Below are 12,144 nucleotides of genomic sequence, written 5' to 3' on the forward strand. Positions count from 1 at the left end.
GACTTGGGATCTCAGCAAGAAATGCGAAGGTTGCTTAAAGCCGGCCGGCCGATAGGCGAAAGAGAATCAACTAGTTTAGTTCTGATCTGAGTAGGCTTATATTATAATAGGGAATACTCTAACCCTGGGAACCGGGGCCTGGCCAAAGTCCAGGGTGGCTCAAAGTTCGATCAAGGAGATCCCTGTCCTGTGCCCTATTCACTAAGATCTTCGAATTAGCCCTTACCGAAAAGCACGGCTTACCTCACTTTCAAGCATCCACTGGATCAGAGATAGAGATCCTTCTTCCTTTAGCGGCTGAGAACAAAGAGTAATCCCAATCCCTAAACATAGTCCAACCTTCGGTCCTTCTGAAGCCGAGAAGGAGACTCCCAAGCATCCGAGATGCGAAAAGAAAAAGGGACCTTTCTCTAAGCCATTTGAAGTAGACAGGGATAAAAACAAGAGGCTCGCTACCGAGCTTGATGCTTTGAATAGGACCCACGGGGTGGTAATATAAGATGCAGAAAAGAAAGAGGGCAGTGAAGGTTATTCCTATCAAAGATCGTCTTTTTCCAAACACCGTATTCTTGCAAAAACCGGAGAATCCAATCCGCATCAATCTGGTCAGAATAGCCCTTCCTCTGCCGTACCTCTGATCAGTTCTTCATAAAGCATTCCTTAAATCAAAGGGTGAGAACAGTAGCCTCAGTACCAATGAGCGGGTTGAGATCAGGAAAGAAAGAAGACCGACCGGATATTCAGCAAAGCAGACTTCCGGGAGAGAATTCGATTTCATCGTTACACAATCTTCTCCTTACTTACCTATGATGATATTCGTAGATCGCATAAGACGAATATAGTAATCACGTAGATAACAGTTTCAGAGTGAATCTGTCCTTACTAGACTTCAGGTTTAGATCGAGTTAGGGGGGAATACCAGGTATAACCCAAAATTCCTGTAATAAATGCTATTCATCAAGGCGACCGGAGGGAGGACAACACAACCTGAATGAAAGCCTTTCAAAACAAAAAAAAAGGGTTAGCTAGATAAGAGGAAGAGAATGACATATGTGCTTACTTTACTTGCAGTTCCCCTCCTTGACTATGTCCCTGCTGATTGGTGGGAAAAATAGAAAAGGATAAAAACCTTGCCTCATATGCGATTCCGCCTAACACATTGAACTCTGGGGGAAGAGGACTTTTTGTTTCTTAAATCTCGTATCAGTTGGATTTAAAAAGGGGAGTCCAAGACTATTCATTTCAGTTATCCACCTTGGAAGGAAATTGGATATTTAATCACACCAATCTCCTTGGCGGCCACATCGTGCGAGATTACCAGAACCTCTTTACTACTGACATCATTCCTCATATTATTGGATTTAGATCCTTATCTTAGTGGCAAGATGACTTCTCAACAGGATATTAACGCACTTTCTCAACCTATCTCAGAGGATTCCATCTTTCCGTTCCGTAAGGTCTTTTTTTAAGGCTCCAGGACCAGATAGGAAAGCATTGAGCTAGGATGACTTCACTACCTTAGTATATTCACCCTCGGATCAATTCACTGGCTTGCTTACTTGCTTGGTGCACACTGACTTGACTGACTGAAGACCGGAATGGACCAATGCGAGATTTACTAAAGAAGGGTGCCAAGGAAAAGGCAAACTAGAGAAAAAGCCAAGCTGACTGAATGAAATGCCGCAGCTGACTCTGACTCCGGTTTGGTACCTATTCCATATCTGAAGATTGACCACAGCCTAATTAATTGAATGCCTTACCGCTTTAAACTTTGCTTGGAGTTCGATCCGCCTATGAACTCTTCTTCATACGCTTACTCTCTTACCGGAAAGGCAACCCAACAAAAAGAGTCTTAGTCCACCACAGCTTCGTCCCAAAGCTTCGATGGAGATGCCAGGGGCTGAAAAAGTGGGAGTTACAGTATGTTCTTCTCAAGCCAAACCTTCTGAATGAAGGCGCTGGGTTTCTCTGGACTATTCTTCTGCCATTACCCTTGACATGAGAGGTATATCGTTACCTTTGATCTCATTTCCATTTTCTTTTTGCAGAGTCTCAGCTCTTTCCTCGAGCCCCACGGGGTCCTCTCAATCTCGCTCTTTCACTTCTGTCGCTACAAGTGTGCTCCCCCTTTGTGCGCAGAACGCCGAGGGTGTTCAGGTCTTTCCCCTCTTTTGTCTTATCTTATTTCTTTCTTTTCTCCATTTCTCACTTGGGTTTAACTGTCAGGTTCAAGTGAACCCTCAGTAGCTTGAACCTGGCAACGGTCTTTGACACATCTATTAGCTGAAGAGGCCTAATGCTGGTCTTTTTCTTCTTCCTATGACTAGCCGATGTAGACTATATCCATAGCCTTTCATATTAGTTAGGGTTGTGTCCTTCACGAATTTGTGAAACTCATTTAGGCGAATCGATCAATATAAGGGCTTATACACCTACCTTTGAATGAAAGAAGTGTTGATTGTATGCCTGGAAAAGAGAAAGATAAAGAGTGACTTCCAGCGGTCTGACGATTGATTGCATTTGGTTCAATTTATCTTGCTTGAGAGGGGGAAATACAGTATGGAGTTAGGGGCTTGCTTAATGGCTTTCCTTCCGCTCAAGGCTAAGGCACTTCAGAACCCTAAACCCTAAACCCTAAATTGAAACGCTTGTCATGCTAGTTCGAATAAAAAGAATCCATAAACGAATTCCCCCGTAAACAGAGTCCTTAATCTATTCGATGTGAGACTTTAATTATGGGTAACAATTAGAGATAAGAGAAATTTACTTTTTTTACTCGATGTGAGACTTTGATTTTAGAAACAATTATAGTAACATTTTTCAAAAAAAAATGTTGCAAAATAACCTATGTGAAATTTTTTTTACTCAATATGGGACTTTGATTTTGAAAACAATTAGAAAGAATAATATTGAAATAAAAAATGTTACTCTATCTATAATGACATTTTTTAAAAAAGTGTTACAAAATGACCTATTTGTTTAATATATAGTAACATTTTAACAAATATAAATAAGAAAATGTTGCTAAAAAATTAAAATATAATAGTAATCTATCTCACAATTTGATATTTTCTATTACTTTAAGGTTTAATACCGAACCTTTTATAATTAATCTAAAAGAAATGTATTGGAAAAAGAATTGCGACTTGTTACATCATTTATAAACCTTCAGAGAATAATACTAAAATCAGAATTAATGCCAACAGTTGGATAGCTACAAATCTATAAGTCATAAGAAACATACAACCACACTTGAACTCGTTTACATCCATATTTGAAGAACAATTCTTTCCCGTCACTTGTACTCTCCTACCCTGACCAACGATATATTGCTATGTCGAATAAAGAATTTCATTTTAGGGTTTTAGTAAATTAAAAAATATCAGACTACAATCAACGTAATCCAGATAGTAGAAATATATTTAATTCTTATTTTAAATAAATGTTTTTATTTATATTAGCTATTTATATTTTTAATTTATCATATGACATTTTTGTTTGTATACGTGTTCTTGAATTTGACGCAATAAAGTGGTAGATGCAACATTTTAAAAATTAGACTAATTATTAAATCAGTTAAAGTGTTAAGTTAATAGATAAAAAATCAAACTAATGAGTCACTAATTTGAATCACATGATCCGATTTTTATTATTTAAAAAAAAAACATAACATATATTTTATACCTATAAATTTCAATAAAATTTATATCATGTTTTAAAAAAATCTCCAAAAATTTTTTATAAGGAATTTAATATTGATAAAGAAACCAAATTATGAATTGTTGAACCACATATATTAATATATAAATATATAATTTTAAATCTAAAATATATTATATAAATTATTTAACTCAATTGTATAATTACATAACATAAGATGTTAAATAATTGCATATATGTGAGTCCAAATCACATATTATCACAAATTACCTTTATTTTTTTTATGAAAAAAATACAAATATGTATATATATTAAGTTTGCCAAATGTATGAGACAAAACTCGTGGCGTAGATGTGGCGTAGATGTTTGGTATGTTTTGTAGAGGTGCTATATCTAAGTTTTGATCCTTATTTTCAAGTGCAATTATCATATTTTTGTAAACATAGCACAATTCAATCAATTTTGATTGATTTTGGATTTATCAAAGAAGTTTGTGATCCAAACAAGTAAACAATGTTTTGGTTTTGTTTAATTATTTTTTTTAAAGAATAGTAAATATTTATTTTTTAAAAACAAAGAATATATTATTTTATCCTAAAATTTAAATAAAAACCTATTATTAAAAGAGTATAAATAAAATCTAAGAATACATAAAAATAATATAAAAAATATGAAATGAAAAATATGAAATTAAAGTATTTAAACATACTTTAACATTTAAAGTTAATGTATTCAAATATTTAAATGAAGAGTCTCTTAAACATAAAATAATTTTCTTAGTTACAATTATTATTAAAGTACTCCTCATCCATTTTTTTCCCAACTTAAATGTCAATATGCAAATAATATATTGAGTGAAAATAAATACTAGAATTTTTTTGGTACTAAGTCTAATGGCTAGATTAAAATGAATTGAACAAAACGACTCTTGAACTAGCAAAAAAGTGACAAAGTTGAATGGTAGAGTGTGTGCTATGTGTATCCAAATATGAATTGTATGATAATTTATAAGAGAGTGTATGATAACTAATAAAATAATAATATTATAAATATATTAATATTACTATTAAATAATAATATCATCAAAAAACTACCATAAATGTAATATTGCTAGAGTGTTATTAGTACAGCAAAATAATATTGCACTTATGTGTTACTAGTAAAATTATATTATAAAATAATATTAAGATAATTATAATAAAAATAAAATAATAATAATTTTAATTTTAATTTTTTCAGTTTTTGAATCATCAAATGTATAAAATATAAATCTGTAATCCAAAATCAATAAAAGTTGAATTTAATTGATTTGGATCTTATTTGATCCGATCAAGAAAGAAACTAAACAAACTTAAATAATTCGATTCAAATCATTTATTTTATTAGATTGTCTAAACTGAGAAACATTCCTAGCACATCATACTTTGATATCACTCATCTTATTGACAAGAGGCAAAGAAAGGTTTTCTAATTTTGAATCATAAACTCATTACCATCATAGTTTGATATCACTCATCTACTGTAGAATAAATAATCTCTTTTTATTTGTAAATGACGTGAAATAGACCACCAAAAAGTTCTGAATATTGCTTTGACTATTCCACCATGCTAGAGCTCGTTTCCCACCAATATTCTCCATAAGTGTTTCAAAAGAAAACCTGTTCAACGTTGGAGTAGAACACAATGTTATTGTAATATACAAGTTATAATTTTTCAGAATCAAAAGTATTTCTAGCATATAACTACTATATTTGAAGTTATAATTTAATTTAAGAAAAGAGTTAAAAATAAGGAGCCTACAATGAAGAAGTGAATTAGGTGAAGTTTCATACCGATGAAGTAGTCTAATAAGCATAAAATCCCCACTCCAATTCATTATCATTATTAGAGCCTTTAACTCTAATCGATTCATGTTGTGACTCATTCTCATGGATTTGAGTGATGGATTCCAATCCATTTTCATTATTAGAGCCTCCAACTCCAACTCCAACTCCAATTGCATCTCCATTTTCACTAGGCTGTGACTCATTATTATTGATTTGAATGGATTCCAGTTCATTTTCAGCATTAGATTCTCCAACTCCAATTTCCATGCTTGTGGCATACACTGGGAAGACTCCACACTCTTTTATTCTCTCTTGACTGTAATCTTTACCACTATCCCCGTCATAGAAATGAAATTCAAATTCCAATGGTACGTCGTTGGAAAGATCTTCTGGTTTAAAATACTGAAATGAAATGTGATCTGAAGTTAGATTTTTGGGGACTGAGTAAGAGCAGAAGAAGACCTCTTCGTCATCTTGATAGATAGAAGACGTAACAAGACCACCGTATGATCCCCTGTAAAGAACGAGGGAACAAATGAAACCACACAAGTTCGACGGTGAGAGGTAAGGAATAGTTATTGAAGTCCCTGCTTTTTGAAACTCACTTGTCGGTCACATGGTCTCCTGAGAACATGAAACATGTTTCACAGTCAAAACTCTGTGAGTGACTCAAGATGTGTTGTAATGCTATCCGTTGAGTGAAATCTGTCCCTAGAAAAGTGCAATTAATGGCTCTAACATCTGTCACGGATGGTGGAAGCTGTGGCAGAGACACGAGTTTCCTACAGTCATTTAACTCAAGAATTTTAAGGGATGGTGGAAGCTGTGGTAGAGACACGAGTTCCCTTAAATCACTTAAATCAAGCACATCCAGTGATGGTGGAAGTTGTGGTAGAGAGAAAAGGTTTTGACAATTTTCCAGGTGAAGTACTTTCAGCAATGAAAGGTTTTGGATGTTTGCAAACAAGCTCACATCATTAATTCCACTTAACCATAAATCTTCTAAAGACGATAAGTTGCCAAAGTTGTGGTGGGTATGGCATGCATTGTGCTTCACACACTTAGAATGGTTCAGTGTTGTAATCGACCCCATTCCTGCTTCATCTGATAACTTTTCAAAATTGTTTGAGACTGTCAGAAAAAGTTCACTGAGTTTCCTATTATCCCAAATTGATGACGGCAATGCACTTATAGTGGTTTCCAATAACCTCAAAATAGTCATTTACTTTGATGTAATTGAGAATTCCTTGAGGGATGAACAATCATAGGCGACAAGTATACGAAGAGATTTTGAATGAACTTTAAGGATATCAATTTTTGAACATCGATCTAACGCCAACTCTGTTAGCTTAGGGAGAGACGTGATGGATGGATGGAGCTCACTCAAACTTATACAATCATGAAGAGAAATACGTTCAAGTTTTCTTGCCATAGATAAGTCCGGAATCTCAATCAGCTCTGGAAAGTGATATAAGAGAATTTTCTTTAAATTCGAAAGATCCTGTAACAAGAAAGATGCATCACAATGTTAAGAAAAATTTTAAATTGATAATCATGAGCCTTAACTAAAAGAGAAACCTAACTAGTTACCATTCAAGGCTCACTTGTACCTTTAAAAACATAGAGAAAAAAATGTAGCAAGTATAGTCACATTCCTACCTGAACCCCATCCCAAAGCCTTTTAACCTTGCTCAAAGACAAGTGAAGCTCTACAAGTTGTTCAGCACAAAATTTAGACGACAAAGACTCGAGACAAAATCCATCCCATCGAAGGTACCTCAATTTATAAGAGAATGACTTGAGACCATGAGGAAGGGACACATTAAATTTTCTCTGCCCCAAGACCATGAACTTTGTATGGATTTTAAGAAATATCACATTAGGCATCTTTGCAAGGAAATCAGAGCTCAAACACAGATCCTCAGTTAATGTATCCAAATTTAAATTATCCCTTCAACATCATCAGTTCCCTGTTAAAAGAAATTAAAAATAATAATTGGTTGGGCTATCATACTAGCTACAGTACATAAATAAACCATTAAATTTTCCACTTACCTTGTTATATTTCAATACTTCATACACTTCATCATGTTTCCATAATCGACTTCGTCTTCCCGGATCTTAGATGGATTCTTGATAAACAATTTCTTGACCCATTTGTTGTATCAAGTCATGCATTTCTATCGAATTGTAATTTGAAATTGTTATGAGAGCTTTGTCCAAAAGGACTTCGATTCCAGATACTGCAAAGAAACCACAAGCTTCTAGTAGACTTGTTACAAAATTCTTGTTTTCTCCTTTCAGTAAGCAGACAATGTCTAAAAAGATGTTCTTTTGAGAACGATCTAAGCCATCATAACTCAATTTTAAAATGTTATGAATTTGCATATTTGAGATCTTTTGGAGCTTTCTCAATTCACTTTCCCATACCTCTTCACTTCTTCGACGAAGACTTGCACCCATAACTTTTAAAGCCAAAGGAACGCCTTTGCAATAGGAAACTACACTTCTTGAAAGATCTTCATATCCATGTTTAGGTTGTTTTTCTCCAAAAACAGTCAAACAAAAAAGTTGAAGAGATTGATCAGAGCTCAATTCCTTGACCTCATATACTTCATCAACTAGACTAAAAATTTGTTTATTTCTAGTTGTAACAATGACTCTACTTCCTGGCCCCAACAAATCATAATCTTCAACTAGATATTCTAATTGTTGTAAGGTGTCCACATCATCCAACACAATTAAAACCTTTTTATGTTTAAGCTTACGCCTCACGAAATTCAGATCAAAACAATGATTTTCAATCTCTAACAACTTGGCGAAAAGTTTGTTATGTAAAGCTTCAAGTCTATTTTGACTGCTTGAATTTTCCCTTACATTTTTCAAGAAACAACAACCTTCAAACCGAGGAGACAATCTTGCATACAAAGTAGTGGCTAGGGTGGTCTTTCCTATGCCAGTGGTCTTTCCTATGCCACCCATACCCCATATTCCAATGGTTATCACTTCAGTTGACCCAATTTTTAGTAATGATTCAATTTCCTCATAATTGTCCTCAATTCCTACCAGACCTTTAAGTTAGTTTTGGTATGTAGGAGTCAATTTTTGCAAAACATCTCCAACAATTTCCTTAAGGAGTTCTGATTCAGTCCTAGCATATGAAAGAAGAAACAATGAAATAAATGATGGTTATGAGCCTAACAAATACAATAGAAAAAATAATAATTATACAAATGATTATACATAATCATAGATCAATATGTTAGAATAATAGAGAAAATGATATAATTGAGGAATAAAAATTCAATGACTTAGAGAAGATAAACAATATCTATGTTTTTTCTACACAATGAACTTATTTAAACTACCATGGAAGTTATTATTCTACATACGCATGCGCTCATGCATGTAACGCAATTAAAAGTTTCCAAATACACATAAACAATATATAGATAGAATAAAATAAAAGTTATAAACGAGTCGGCTTAATGAAGATATCGATATTAAAATTTATTTTTAGGTTATTGAATAGAAAATATTTGAAATATTTTTCAATAGTGAACTTCATAATAGATGAGTAAATTACAATAAATTATCATTGCTTACATGTTCACTATGTATAATAATATACTATGGGAATATTATTGTTCATAGTGGAAACCTGGTGAGACCAACGATTGAGGAGAATCCTTTCAAACCATGTAAAGGAAATTCATGTTAATGTATTATCTCATTTCTGTCATTTATTCAACTAAAAAGAAAAAAAAAGAATTATTTTTTAACTCTACACAATTAAACACAGTAATGGACAAAGAAATTCTTTGATGAGCAACAATTGCATAACACAATCATACACAATAGAAGGAAACAACTATGAGCATGTTTGAATACAAATCTATATATAAATGTTTTAAGAACTTATTTGTTGAAAAATATTCTTTATTTTTAGTAGAGAAGTTCTTAGAAATCTTTCTATTATAGCTCTATATCTTTCATTGTTCGCTTCAATTTTTATTTTGATATCATATAATTTGTGTCATAATTTTAATTACCATCTTTAAACTTTGTTGTATTTTCAACCAAATTTTGTTAACTCAATTTAAATAAACAAATTTTCTTTCTTTCTTTCTTTTTTTCTTTCAAAAAATTGAATCATTTTATTTACCTATTTCGAGAGTCCCACCCAGCTAAATTGGCTATTTCATTGAGAGCAGCTTTCCATTTGTTGTAATTGGATTCTAAATTGGCTATTTCATTGAGAGCAGCTTTCCATTTGTTGTAATTGGATTCTCCCTTATGTTTTGCAAAGGCTTGCTTATAGCTTCCAGTTTGCTTCCTCACATGGATGGATCTACATTGTAAAATACAGGTATCACCATTTGTCCTTGCTTTTTCCTACATTCTAAAATCTTGTTGAGTTCTTCCAAGCACCATTTTGAGGAAGCATAGTTTGGTGAGAGGATGACAATAGATACAAGAGAATTTTCTATGGCTTAGATGAGTGCCGGTGAGATTTCATCTCCCTTTCTAAGCTCATAGTCTATAAAGGTTTCAACTTCCTTTTTCTTCAAAGCTTCATGAAGATGGCTTGTGAAGTTCATGCGGGTGTCCTCACCACGAAAGCTTAGAAAAACTTCATATTTTTTTGAAGACACCATTGAAGAAGAGTTAGAGGAAGAAGCAACATCACTGATGATTTGCAGCTCAACCATTATGATCTGCGCCTGTAATGAATTTAACACTACACTTGAAGAAATATAATAAAAGGATTTTATGTTTCAGTATCTTCTTGACACTTCTACTTAATATTTGTTTTGTTATAATTTATAAATCTGTCTAATATGAGATCAAGCACTTCAAACTTCAAAGATCATAATCTTGCTCACTTACAAAAGAACAATTAGACAAATGTTTGCCAAATTGCTAGTGTGACTTTGAGGTTTTGTGATCCTTGGAGATTTCTTAAACCTTGATCACCGACTTGCTTTTGACTTTGAAATGCTGATAGTCCATTTGAACAGACCAAAAGATAAGTAAACAAGTATATATAAAAAAACCTAGTAACATGAATAATGAATCAAAACTTCAGATTATTACCTTATAGCAGCGCAGATCGAAACTTAAGTCCTAAACATAAATATCATATCTATATTTCCTTGACATGTTATCAAACAGATGACTATCTTATATCCAACATTGATTGAAAATTATGCAGTTTGTTCAAGGCACTGCAGCTGTTCATTGGATAGATTGTTTAGAAAATATCTCAGCTTTAAAGACAAACTGGTATTGATTAAAAGAGTTTAATTAATATGATATTGACAGTTGAATATTTGATGTTACAGCTTTTATAGATCATTTGATGCTTAATTTTCATCCAGAAAACAAAGACTGCTAAAAAAGGTGGAAGCACTTAGAATAGTAGGTACTACTAACTTAGCCTTAAACAAACCAAGGCCTTGAGAAAAGCATTGACATAAAATGGAGAAATAAAAAAAAAAGAAGTTATTAACCCATTCTCCTACATTTGCAAAGCACATCCCACAATCCCATTAGATTTCAACAATCAGATATTAAACTAATATATCAGTTAAAACTGACAAATCTAATAACTCAAACTCTGAAAGTAGGCCTACCTTAGATTAAAAGAGAAATTATTAGAAGCTGATAACTAAAGCATGCTTGACATTACTTAAAAAAATATAAATGAATGTTTATAAGCACTTCAATGAAAAATTCACAGTGTCTCACTAAATAAATTCTATAAAAGAAAATAGAAATCAAGTTATTTTTGCATCCTAGTCAATCACAGAACCCCTCTTGTTTTGAAGTCCATAATCTTTTAGCTAAAACATGAGAACACAATAAGAAATCAAATTAGTGATTCTGTTTCATCATCTATTATTTCTAACTGTGGTTAAATATGTAAATGGAGAGAATGACCTTACTACAGACTGATCCAACTTCTTGCAAACAGAGAAGAATACACAGATTCTTTACACCAACACGATAGCTTCTCGGGTCAGCAGAGAAGATATAGACAACAATTGTACAGTGTATATAAATATACCCTTCATGCCATGTATATTTATTTATAATGTTTCAAAAGGATGAAAGAATAATTAAACAAAAGATGTAAATATACAGTAATGTCGTGAATGTTTCTGAGAAATTTCTGAGAAGTTTCTAGTGGAGCCCCACATCCTGTAATATATGAGCAACACGTCTCATGTCTCAACACTTTTTGACTTGAGTCTGCTTTTTTTTTCTTCTTTTTTTTTTTTAAAGCTTCATTGTATGCTGCCTTAATTGCTTTTTTTTTTCCAATGACTTTAGTATTACAACGTTTTGAGATTTTCATTGAATAATTTAATTTTTAAATATTATAATTATGTTGTTTTAATTTTTAAATTTTAAATTAACAATTTTAGTTTTTTAAATATAAAATATTAGTTTTAAAATATCATAGTCATATCATTTTTACTTATTTAAATTATATATTATAATTTTCAGTTATTATTATTAAATAATATATTTATTATTCTTATTAAAATATGTGGAATTTAAATAGATAAAATTTGTAAAATTGAGATATTTGAGACACAATCACTATCACACAACAATTTAAAGACTAAATTATTCGATTAAAATATTTAAA

General features: G+C 32.4%; 1 pseudogene across 1 annotated transcript; it reads right to left on the reverse strand.

The window, feature by feature from the left end:
* Positions 1 to 5,016: 5,016 nt before the first annotated feature.
* On the reverse strand, positions 5,017 to 11,592 carry LOC109815976 (disease resistance protein RPV1-like; annotated as a pseudogene). Its single transcript, XR_014434350.1, has 6 exons — positions 10,377 to 11,592; positions 9,652 to 10,210; positions 7,614 to 8,637; positions 7,146 to 7,439; positions 5,493 to 6,987; positions 5,017 to 5,318 (listed from the first exon to the last, which is right to left on the reverse strand). The product of XR_014434350.1 is annotated as a disease resistance protein RPV1-like (transcript).
* Between the last annotated feature and the right edge of the window lie 552 nt (positions 11,593 to 12,144).

Source organism: Cajanus cajan, chromosome 6 (genome assembly GCF_000230855.2).
Source record: "Cajanus cajan strain Asha chromosome 6, NIPB_CcT2T_4, whole genome shotgun sequence".
Lineage (NCBI taxonomy): Eukaryota > Viridiplantae > Streptophyta > Magnoliopsida > Fabales > Fabaceae > Cajanus > Cajanus cajan.